Consider the following 13,321-nt stretch of genomic DNA (forward strand, 5'->3'; position numbering starts at 1 on the left):
TTATCCACCAACCAAGATCAGGACGATGAGTGCGAGGTGGGGAGAGTGCCTAGTTTGGGCCCAAAAAGGATGAAGGTTCTCTCATGGAACCTCGCAGGCATTTCTAATAAAATTGATTGCAGTGACTGGGGCTCCCTGGTGGGCAGTAATGACATCTGTCTCTTTCAGGATACTTGGGCCAGGGAAGATTACCCCAGGGTGGGTTATGCAACTTTCTATGTCCCTGCTAAGTGGGGAGGCAAAGGGAGGCCGTCTGGTGGACTTGCAATATGGGTTGCTACCCACTTGGGTTGCACAGCGGAAAACATACCTCGGAAGACGTCCAATGCGTTCTTCTTAAATGGCCACATGCCTATAAACTAGCAATTGTGAATGTCTACTCTCGTCCAGTGAGTGTGTCTTTGGAATCACCCACTATAGATGAATTATCTCTTTTTCTCGGGCTATTACCCACTGACTGTAAAATTCTGGTGGGAGGGGATGTCAACTGCCACTTTGAACCATTACATGGACTAAAGGAGGATGCCTTGACGGCTGAGGACGACTATTGGGGGATTCCCCCCTGCCGATCGCCTAGTCCGAAATCTTGGTCTCCTTTGGCGTTACAGATTATGTCCCTTACCCTGAACTGCGCCCTGAGGGGTTGTAACAGGCGCACTCCACCTGACAGCCCCTCAGTGTGTACCTTCAACAGCAAGGGCCATGAATCACCCCTAGACTATATCTTTGTGGACGCTAACATGTGGTCTAAGGTCCTGGATTTCACGGTGAGAGCTGACAGAGACCACAATGCTCTTTGTCTGGAAATGGTTTACCCAGGGCCTAAAGAAAGCATATCATTATACAGTACTGATCAAGACACAGGGGCTTTAGTATTATCCAACAATAGACGTAGGGTAAAATGGGGGAAATTAGTTAACTCTGCAGAGTGTATCACGAAAATCTATGACCTGGCGCTCCCAAGACTTGTCGAAATGGACAACCTGATTAATCAACCCATAGATACAGACTTTAATGAGTAATTAGGGCAAATCCACGCAGATCTAGTTGACAAGCTAGGAGAAGTCTTCTACCCTGTGTCCGTTAGAAGGAAGAAGAGGATACCATCCTCAGCCTGGTATAACTCTATGTGTAAAAAGATCAAGACTGAGCTGATTTCAATGGTCAAGTCTGGCACTAACAAACATAAAATACATGAGCTCAGACGGAAATATAAGGAGGCAATTGCCCATGCCTAGTCTGAATGGGATTGGGATAGATGGCACAATCTAACAATGGCCCTGGAAAACAGGGACTCTAGAAAATTTTGGTCATTAGTACATACAGGATCAGGGGAACCGAAAACTGCTGTAGAGCCAAACATCGCTGCTTCGGTATGGGAATCCCACTTTTGCAAACTGTATCAGGATGGTCCCACTATGCCTATAGAGACAGTCTCTGACGCTCCTCTGGATCAAAATGAGCAACTAGAGTTCACTCTGGGTGAGGTTCTAAACGCAATAGGGAGACTTGCATGGGGGAAGGCTCCAGGCCTAGATAAACTGCCTGGAGACTTATTCAGGCACCAACCAGAGATCTGGGGTCCCTATCTGCTCATTATTTTTAATTCAGTCCTGAGGGGAATGGAGATCCCCAGTACTTGGCTGGGCGCAGAGATAGTACCGATTTTCAAAAAGGGCTCTCCTCTGCTCCCAGCCAACTACAGGCCGATCAGCCTTATAGATGTACCCCGAAAACTTTTTGCTCGTCTTCTGCTCGACCAGCTCTTGGATTGGATGGAGGACAATGAGATCCTTAGCCCTCTCCAAGCAGGATTCACGAAGAACACATCCACCATGAATCAGATTTTTCTCCTCGTTCTTCTTTTCTGGAAAGCCGCAAGGATCGAGGGGGGAAGTCTGTACATGGTGTTTGTGGACCTGAGGTCCGCATTTGACCTAGTACCATGCGAGAAATTATGGGTGATCCTAAGGGAGTTAGGTGTTCCATCACAGCTCCTGGATGTAATAATTAGGCTCCACAAAGGAAATTTTGCCCAGATCAGGTGCGGGAGGGATGGGGCATTGTCATCTAGGTTTCCAGTTGACAGGGGGGTGAGACAGGGTTGTGTCTTAGCACCAACCCTGTTCTGCCTCTATGTCAACGGCGTAATATCTCACCTTGACAACGTCAACAACAAGGTTGGCAGGCAGGAGGGTTCCGGCAATTATGTTCGCCGATGATACTCTCCTGCTCTTCAAATCCCCTATGGGGATACAACAGATATTGGACGGGTTTGTGGACTTCTGCAGAGCCCATGGCCTTGAGATCAATGCAGACAAAACCAAGTTCATGGTATTCAATCCCTCGGCAACAACTAGGCCAAATCCAACCTTGGGATCCGATAGCCTGGAGAGGGTTACAACGTTCCAGTACTTGGGGTAACCCTGCACGAAAATCTATCTTGGGGTCCACAGATAGCAAGATCCCGTCTAAAGCTAACGCAAATGGCAGCGGCCATTTTGAAGGTTTCAAATTCCTCAACCTTCAAGCCAGTTAGCCCAGCACTGGAGATGTATAAAACTCAAGCCAGAGCAGCCTCATTATTTGGTGGTGAGCTGTGGGGCTATAATGCTGGAACCGAACTCATCAAGGTAGAGACTAACTTCCTCAGACGGTTGCTGTCCCTACCACAAAGCACGCCTCTGTTACCATTGAGACTAGATCTGGGCCTCCCCTCTATAGGGGATGAGCTAGCCCTAGAACCATTGAGGTTCTGGCACAGGCTATGGTCCACTACCGAACTGTCCCACTACAGGCAAGATTTGAAGCATGTCCTGAGCTATAGTTGTTCTGACAGAATCCCATGGTTGGCCTATGTAAAACAAGAATTTCTGCGACTAGGCTTGGGTGATTTGTGGGATGATCCCGAAAGAGGCTGCCTTGAGGGCTCTCGCAAATCGCCCACTAAAATCTTCAAGGACAAAAGCCTGACTACGCTCCTCTGTGCCCCTAAAATTGGCACCCGCACTGAACAATTTTTGGTTTCCAAAAGTTCATTCAAGTTCGAAGAATTTATGGACATTGTTTTTCCTACTACCACAAGGAAACTTTTTATTCAATGGAGGTTTGGTACACTGCCTATTAAAGACTTTACAAGCAAATGGTCTACACCGGACGATAAAACCTTCCCAGGGTGCAGCGCGACTGTGGAGGACGAAATGCACGTGTTGTTTTTTTGCCCTGCCTATAGCAGACCAAGAAAGCACTGGCTAGTACTTCTGTGCAGGAATCTAGTCTTCAGACAGTGTTTACATTCGTTTAGAATTTTAAAGTCAAGCACTTTACAATGTATTGTACTTGCACTATCTAAGTTTTTAATGGGTATGTAGCTGAAAAGGAAAAAATTGCTGGAAGCTAATCCCTAACTGTGAGAAGACCTGCATTACATAGTATCTTGATTCCCCTGGACTCTGACAAATAATGAATGAAGTTAATTTCCGTTTCCTTGCAATTGGTGTAAAATTGGTGTTAAACTGTATCTTAATGCTTCTTTTGAACTTGTATTTTTATGGCACGTGGATTTTACTGTTTTTTTTTGCATCTTTTATGGCTTTGTTGGCCGAAATAAAGAACTTTTGGATTGGATTGGATTGGTTGTTTGTAATCTTATTTTGATGCATGGGTGTGTGACTTGCATATGATTCCTCATGTGGGTGGGGGGGCTGTGGTGGCCCTTTTGCATTGTGATCAGTATGTGTTGAGTTAGTTGCCATTTAGTTTGTTGTTCCCTCAGCTCTTGTGTCCATGTACATGAAGTTGCACATGTGTTTTTCGGGGCTGAAATTAATGTGGAAAAATGCTAACTGTAGCGTCGTCTTTTGCTTGTTCAGAAAAGGGGGGTGGTGATGGACAGAGTATCTGAATTAAGCAGAATACTACTACCCAGTCAACAGATCAGGGCTTGATCCATCACCGTTTTTTAGCTCACTGCACCATCCCAGCTCAGAACCTGGCTACGTGCAAATTAGTCTGTCCCTGGCCCAGTGCATCATGGGAACAGGGCAGACCAAACTACCAAGCAATTCTTTTACTGGAAAGGAAACAATCTTCCGGGGACCGGTTTCTGGCATTACAGCAGTCTTCGGCCCGGTGTGCTTGAATCCCGATGGTGCAGAGAGCAAGGGACTCACATCTGAGCATACCCTTCCACGCGATTCAGAAAAGGGGGTGGTGATGGACAGAGTATCTGAATTAAGCAGAACACTCCTACCCAGTCAACAGATCAGGGCTTGATCCATCACCATTTTTTAGCTCACTGCACCATCCCAGCTCAGAACCTGGCTACATGCAAATTAGTCTGTCCTTGGCCCAGTGCATCATGGGAACAGGGCAGACCAAACTACCGAGCCAATTCTTTTACTGGAAAGAAAACAAGCTTCCGGGGACCGGTTTCTGGCATTACAGCCGTCTTCGGCCCGGCTGCCTGGAATCCTGATGGTGCAGTGAGCAAGGGACTCACATCTGAGCATACCCCTAAAAGACGGTGATGGACCAAGCCCTGATCTGTTGACTGGGTAGGAGTGTTCTGCTTAATTCAGATACTCTGTCCATCACCACCCCCTATTCTGAATCGTTTTGTCCACCACAAGCGTGGAAGGGTATGCTCAGACATGAGTCCCTTGCTCACTGCACCATCAGGATTCAAGCAAGCCGGGCCGAAGACGGCTGTAATGCCAGAAACCGGTCCCGGGAAGCTTGTTTCCTTTCCAGTATAAGACTTGGCTTGGTAGTTTGGTCTGCCCTGTTCCCATGATGCACTGGGCCAGGGACAAACTAATTTGCATGTAGCCAGGTTCTGAGCTGGGATAGTGCAGTGAGCTAAAAAACGGTGATGGATCAAGCCCTGATCTGTGTACTGGGTAGGAGTGTTCTGCTTAATTCAGATACTCTGTCCATCACCACCCCCTTTTCTGAATCGTTTTGTCCACCACAAGCGTGGAAGGGTATGCTCAGACATGAGTCCCTTGCTCACTGCACCATCAGGATTCAAGCAAGCCGGGCCGAAGACGGCTGTAATGCCAGAAACCGGTCCCCGGAAGCTTGTTTCCTTTCCAGTAAAAGAATTGGCTTGGTAGTTTGGTCTGCCCTGTTCCCATGATGCACTGGGCCAGGGACAGACTAATTTGCATGTAGCCAGAATCTGAGCTGGGATGGTGCAGTGAGCTAAAAAACGGTGATGGATCAAGCCCTGATCTGTGTACTGGGTAGGAGTGTTTTGCTTAATTCAGATACTCTGTCCATCACCACCCCTTTTTCTGAATCGTTTTGTCCATCACAAGCGTGGAAGGGTAGCTCAGACATGAGTCTCTTGCTCACTGCACCATCAGGATTCAAGCAAGCCGGGCCGAAGACGGCTGTAATGCCAGAAACCGGTACCCGGAAGCTTGTTTCCTTTCCAGTAAAAGAATTGGCTTAGTAGTTTGGTCCGCCCTGTTACCATGATGCACTGGTCCAGGGACAGACTAATTTGCATGTAGCCAGGTTCTGAGCTGGGATGGTGCAGTGAGCTAAAAAACGGTGATGGATCAAGCCCTGATCTGTTGACTGGGGAGGAGTGTTCTGCTTAATTCAGATACTCTGTCCATCACCACCCCCTTTTCTGAATCGACTTTTGCTTGTGGCAAAAATAAATGAGGATAAATACGGAAAAAATGCCCCCAAAATAAATATGGATAAATACAGACGGAAATAGTACCAAAAGAAATATACCATACAACCGGGAGCCCTAATTATTAATCATCTATCATATCATATCATGCCCTTTAAGCCAAGATCATGATTAATGCACGATTACAATGACGCCACATCGACTGTGGCAAGAATGTTACTGAATTTCCAGGGAATGTTCAGTATTTTAGAAATAAAATCCATACTATACCTGCAATAAGTCGTTATGGTAATAATATAGGGACACAAAGACTAATCGAGGTAGATAGATGTAGTCTCCAATACACTATTATTTGTTGAGAAAATTGGCCTGCCTGATGCATCCGTACTATTATTGTGATTTTTGGGCAGTATATAAAAACATGGTGTCATGGGGTTCATCACATATAAATATTGCATCTCATCTGAACTCAATAAACCCATTTGATGCCAGCTGGAGAGCACGCTATGATGAAATGTTACAGTTTGACCATAAATGGTAGCATCAGATTTCACATAGCTACAGGACAGGTCAAATTATCTCTTGGCCTCTGGCCTATATTTATTAATGTCCAACAGCATCAGAATGCCACTCTTGCCAGAGGGTTTCACAACAAACAAATCAGATTCCTTTATTGATGCAAAAGCTTCCTGTTAACCACTAGTCCGGGAATTTAAGCAAAGTAATTGCTACTCTACTTCCACAGATCGATGAGGTCAAATGCGATGACTTCATGGTATGTGTCGATGTTATCATGCCGGGTTGTTGGACTGCATCTTGATCTGGGTTTAAAACCGTTTCTATTCATCCTATCAATTTCAAGACCCATATTGCAGAGTAATTCTCTCTCTGATTCTCAATCCTTCATCCCCAATTCGAATTCCCTGAGCGTAGTCAGCCCCTCAATGTCTCCAATGGATAGAATGTCAGAGGTAATGTCCGAAGGGACACTTGGAACTCCATTACCTCCCGACCTACATATTTCTTTCTGGTAAGTAAAATCGTGGAGTATTTTGAATTTTCTACAAAACAGGAAAATGTCTATGCTGGTATGGGAGTAACCAATGTTAGCATTTGGGCAAAATTATAAACCAAATTCCAGCAAGGAGCGTTCATTTTAACTCAGTTCCTGCGTAGATAAATTGACAACAGTAGGATTGCTCTCATCCATCTTTTGTTCCTCTTGCTTTGCCGTGTGCCTTTCCCATGCCTCATGTTGTCTTCTTTTGGTCGTGCCACCCCTCTGGATTTTCCTGCATCATTGACACCTCCTTTTCCTTTTGCCGTTTTTTGTGGTAAACGGTGTAGTGCTGAAGGTGGACGCCACCTGTCATTCATCAAGGTCAGAAAAGGCATCTGAACTTGACTCAGATGTAACTAATTCTTGTTGCCTCAGGGAAACAGTTTGCCTGGAATCCTTTCTCACAGCATCATATTTCTTACCAAATGTTAGGATACGGCCAGGAGCATAGTCGATTTTATCATGAATAAATTTCAATTTTTTTCTGTTATTTAATCCCTTCCTCATACTTGGCAAGTCTCACTTCCATTTCTTTCAAGAAGCTCCGTATCTCTTCTTGTGAGGGAAAGTGGAGTCAGAGTATTCAATCCGCCTCAAGCAAGATGAGGGACTTCATGCTCATTTGGGCGAGTCCAATTTCTTTTGGTTCGATCTCATCCAACCTCTTTTTGTGGTTTCCTTTTCCTACATTTTGGTAGGGATCTATCATGTTCCTTGATGAGTTTGTGCATCAAACACATTATTGTGTTCTTAAGAATAAGCTGTTTTTATGCACAGTTTGTTACTCACTCTCACATTCTTGTTTAGTACAATAATATTTTTTTCTCAGTGTTTTGATGGGGGATCTTGGAACAAGATTACCTCCTTTGGGTGTGGGTGTCCAACGTTTTCTTTATCACTTGACTTTAATTATAAAACTGGTTTTCAGAGTATTTGCATCGTCTTGTTTTGAACAGAGATGCAGGGCATGGTTATAAACTTATAATGCATTTCATGCACACAGGCTCCTCACACCAGCACACAAGTCTCTCCACGACCTGGGCCCCAAGTACCTCAACAACCGCCTTACCTTCTACACGCCCACCCGCCAGCTACGTTCTACAAGCCTCGCCATCGCCGCCGTACCACGCATCCGAAGAGCCACCGCCGGAGGAAGATCCTTCTCCTACCTGGTGGCCAAGACATGGAACTCCCTCCCCATCCAGCTTCGGCTGACCCAGGACCATCTCGCCTTCAGGAGACAACTCAAGACCTGGCTGTTCGAGCAATAGCGGACCTCTTCCCCCAAGCGCCTTGAGACCCTTCCGGGTGAGTAGTGCGCTATACAAATGTTATGATTGATTGATTGATTGAATCATATTATTTGTCTAAGGCATGAAATATGTTTTATGTTTTGTGCATTGTCATGTGCACATACCCACATGTATACATAATTGTGTTAGCTTTAGGTATGCATAGACACCTACACACTTGTGTTTTTTACTACTTCTGTGCACTTTTTAACCTGCTACACTGAATGTAACCCATCTGTTTTTCTGGGGGTTATGACATTGAGTTAGGTTCCCAAGTCTGTTTATCATGTTTATTTTCATGGGTGATAAGTGTCTCTAGGTAGTAGGGCACTTTCACAAACTGCATGCTGGCTTTGAGAAAGACTGTGTAAATTGAAACGCATCAGCCGCAATAAATTCTTATTGAAATCTTCTCCGGAGTGCGGGCTGTACTTGCCTTGCTGTGCGGGTGTTTTATATATATATATATATATATATATATATATATATATATATATATATATATATATATATATATATATACATATATATATATATATATATATTCACTGAAAAAAAACAAAGGTTGAAGTAACAATATATTTAGGTGGATTTGTCAGTGATAATATTAACCCTTTGAACAAACAAAAAAAAGAATGCACCGAAATTCACCAGTTATAGTCAACAGCACTAACTATAACTTGTGCCCCAGCTATACAGTGCTTTTGGCCTTCCATATGACAAGTTATGCTGCTAACTGTAACTGGCGAATTTCTGTGTTTTTTAGTTCAAAAAGCTAATGTTGTCACTGACAAGTTCACCTAACTATAATGTTACTTTGGTTTTCTGAGTGAATTTCTAGTTTTTTAATAACATAAAGTGATATTTAATTGTGATACGTAAATCGAACCCCCCAAATGCACACATGGTTGGCTGCAGTTCCTGTCGTGAAGGCAGGCAACCCCGCACTGCTTTTGGCTGTGCGTAGCAGGGGAATGGCAACAGGGCTTGGCCCTGGGACCCCATTCCTGAGGGAACTTTTCTTATTTTAAAGGGGAGGGGAATCCACGTGGCTCCCCTCCATGAGCCTGCTACAGCTTCGGAGACCACATCCCACAGGGGACTTTTTTTTTTAAAGGGGAAGGGGCCACATGACGCCCCTCCCAGAGCCTCATTATGCCCTTCTGACCCCATCCCCCAGGGCCACTCCTTCAAATAAAGGGGAGAGGCGCATGCATGGACCCCTCCCCAGGCCAATGTTTGACCTTGGAACCCCATCCCTGAGGCCCAGCATGATTATCAGGGGAAGGGAGCACATGGCCGTGTCCCCTACCTATTCAATCTGTATCACTCATGCAGGCAGCTCTAGAATGTGGAATGTGCTTGGTGCCTAGCTACCGAGTCCTCCCTTGTCAGTTGCTGCTGGGTGTCCTGTGGGTAGGACGTTTCTATTAAATGAACCTAAAATAAAGAAGAACTTCACATCAACTTCCTTTCTTCCCTCGTACTTCTTCACAATGACTCCCTGACAGTTTTAGCCCTGAGGACCCAATCTCCCAGGGCTCTGAATGTTATTAATGGGAGGGGGCACACAGCCCTCCTTCCCAGGCTGATTTGGACCACGGGGAGCGTATCCCCCGGGGTCCTCACACCTTAAAGGTGGATTTCCTGGTGCCAACCATACATTCATTGAGGGTCGCGGGTGTAGCCCCAGCTGGCTCCCAGCATACATGAGGAGACAACACTGCACCCGTCCACAAGAAGCAGCTCCTACTGCTGCTTTCTGAGAGCAGAAGGAATATTTTGATCTGTTTCCCTGCCCACATCACTGTGGGAAAGGAAACAGAAGTCTGCTCCCAGCGGGTTCGAGTTTTTTTAAGCTTCCACCCTCTTGGAGCGGACTTGGTGTTTGTTCCCATTTGGCGGGAGTTTTGAAAATGCTCCCACCAAGTGACAGCAAACACTGGTTTCCATGCCAGCGTTGTTGTGAGCAGGTAAACTGCAATGTCCTGGAGGAAGGCTACCCAGGACATAGCTACTGAGCCGGCACCAGGGATGGTCTCCCAGGGGCTTCTAATTACTAATGGTTACATTTTGAACCTGGAGGTAGGCAGGGCCTTTTGAGGCTCTGAGAGGGGCTGCACACCACCTCCCCGATATAAAATATATTTGGCCCCAAGGGGGAAACACGGGGTCTCTGGAAGATCAAAGATGGGGGACCACGCAGCCCCCCTCCCCTATATTAAAATGTTTGCCCTAGGGGTGGGCTTCCCTGGGCATCTGAAGGCTTGGGGAGAGGGGCCATGCAGCCCCCTTCCCTTTATGAATATAGCAGCCTCGGGGTGGGTTACCTGTGACTTATAATTATTGAAACAACCTGGCCAAATTTTTGTTTGTTTTATCTTGATCCCACGATAATTTCGCTCGTTTGCAGCATTCTTGCCCATTTTATTTTATTTTTGACCTGGAGGGGGGTCCCTTTGTGTTCCCTCCAAGGGCTTTAGGAGGTAATGGTATCCAGGTATTCCTGCCCTCTTCTTATATATATATATTTGTTTGATAAAAATAATAATTATTCAGGACGGGGTACTGAGTTCCCGAGTCCTGTAATGGCTGTCAGCAAAATTTTTCTCATGTTGCTGGCAGACATTCAGAGCACTCGCTGACTCCTGCAAAATGGGCCAAGGGAAATACAGCACCCTGGGCCAATCAAAATGCTCCATTTTTAAACTGCCACTCCTGCGAGAATCTCTCAAGACTCTCGTGGACCATACTGCCTAAATATACAATTTTTGTTTACACTAAATTACTGAACGCTTTTTCACAAAAGCATATTGTAGGAAGCTGGCTCTTTATATACTATACCAAAGTGAAGTGTAGTGTGCACAGAGTCCAGTGGCACCCCAAAGGTAGGCAGACTTATATAGAACCGTACTCTCTATTTGTAGTAGTGTGGTCGAGCAGCAAGGCAGTATCAGAGGACAGTGCTAAGCATGTGTTGTACCCACTCAATCAGCAAATGATTTCACACACTCAAAGACTGAACTTCAGACCAATTGGTTTTGTATAAAAATATTCTTTTAGCTATTTTATTTTCTAGAACCAAGCAAGCCTGGCACAGATATGTTGATAAATACTTTGAGGTAAATATACAGTTTGAAATGCAATTGTAAATGTACTTTGAAATGGTTACAGTTTCAATTACTGGTAATGAAATACTGTGAAATGCTGTACATCTACTTTGTATCGACTTTGCAATGAAAATTACAGGTAAGTTACTTTTACGTTACTTTTGAGATTACTTTTTAGGTTACTTTTTCTGCTCAATGTGATGTGCCTAGATATCACACTGGGACATTTCCTAGAGAAAAGGAGAGTAAAATCAGTTTTGCACAATTGCTATTTTTCTGGTTTCCATACAAATCAACTCCACAGTTAGAACATTTTTCAGAGAAAAACAGTCAATGGATTCCTATTGAGAGAAATAAAGTTAACAGTTAACTGGTAGGTAATCGGTCTTTGAAGTTGAGCATCTGGGATTAGAACCAGGGTTCCCCCAGGGTCAAGGATGCACTCTTGTTACACCCTCAGCGGCACTAGGGCGGCCAGATGCAGAGAGCTGAGGCCCGGTGTTATTCAGTAAGGGACAGGGGGCCTCCGGTTGGTGGCTGCTGGCGAGCAGATCACAAGGTTGTGGGAGCTAAGATCCTGTTAGGCTCAAGCTATAGGGGGATCCGGTTTAGCACACAAAGTGCACCCACAGCGACACAGGTGAGGCTGGGTGCAGGGTGCTGTTTTGGCATTGGGTGCCCTGTTGTTTTCAAAGGGGATTTTTGGTTTTGGTTTTTAGCTGCAGGCTCGGTCCAGAAAGACTTCTGGGAGGAACCAAGGGGCACGTGCATCAACCTATTTAGGAAGTGCAAACGGTGCGAATCGGTAAAATCGTCCGTTTGCACTTCCTAAATACGTTTTTGGGATGCATCAAACTATTTTTCAGAATTCGCATTTTTTTGCATTTCTAAAAAATGCGAATGCATTTAAGGAATCGCATTTTTGCGATTCCTTAAATGCAATGCATCAATTTTAAAAAAAATGCAAATTCTGAAATTGGAAGTGCAAATTAACACGAGGTTGACCCTCGTGGTAATTTGCGAAAATGTTTCAAAATGCAAAAAAAATAATTTTTTACACTGTCATGTTACAGACACACATGTCCTCAGGACATGTGTGTGTGAAACATGCACTTTCAAATGCATTTCAGGGGTGCAGGGGGGGGTCCTTTGGACCCCCCTCTGCACCCTTGGAATGCATCAACAAATTGCGAATTTGGAAATGCCTTCCCATTGACTCCTATGGGCCTTTTGGCCCATAGGAATCAATGGGAATTGCGAAAATGCACTTAGGAATTCGCTACTTATTTGGAATTCGGTAAAAATTGCGATTTTTACCGAATCCCAAATGAAAAGCCAAAAAAATGATGCATACCATTTTGCAATTCTTAATTTGCGATTCGGTATTTTTCGCAAATTAAGAAATGCAAAATGTATGAATGATGCATGTGCCCCCAACAGCTGGGCAGGTAGGTTGGGGGGCTCGGGGATGTAGGTGCACCTCAGGTTCCTTTCTCCAGAGCGCAGGGCGGCTGGATGCAGCATGTCTTTTGAGGTCGGATTTCGCCTTACTGGGCTACTCGCGGTTGGGGGGTCTCTGTGCAGATGCTGCAGGCGACGTCGGAAAGTCCTTTAGGGGTCAACCCACGTTGAACTCAGACTCTAGAACGCTGGGGGACCTCGCCTTGTGAACTCGGGCAGTAGGCGACGGGTGCAGTGGTGGTTCCAGGCGTCCAGCTTCTTTTTCCTCTGCAGGCCCGAGTCTTTGTTTAGTGTTTTTTTTAACAGAGCTGCTGTTCACAGGAGATCCAGTCTTTGTTGAAGGCAAGGCAGTCAGTCCTCCATGGGGTTCTGGAGGTCGCTGGCTGCAGGACAAGAAGATTTTTGGTGCAGCATCTCCGGAAACTGCAGACGGACTCGTAAGGCTAGGGTCAAGTCAGATGTTCTTTGCAGTCTCCTCAGCTGGACGTCAGCTTTTCTTCTTAGATTGCAGGAATCTGCTTTCTTGGTTCAGGGCTTCCCCCTAAATACTGTATTTAGGGGGCATTTCAGGGGTCTTGAGGTCAGTAGCCAATGGGCTACTGTCCTTAGAGTGACTACACCCTTGGTGTGCTCACCCCATGTGGGGGAGTGAGCACAATCCCTAATCCTGATTAGAGAATGCCTGCCATCTGCAAGATGGCGGTCACTAAAGAGAGGTCTTCAACTCGCCTCCCCCACCTGAGGGGTG

The sequence above is a fragment of the Lissotriton vulgaris genome, chromosome 1_1 (genome assembly GCF_964263255.1).
Source record: "Lissotriton vulgaris chromosome 1_1, aLisVul1.2, whole genome shotgun sequence".
NCBI lineage: Eukaryota > Metazoa > Chordata > Amphibia > Caudata > Salamandridae > Lissotriton > Lissotriton vulgaris.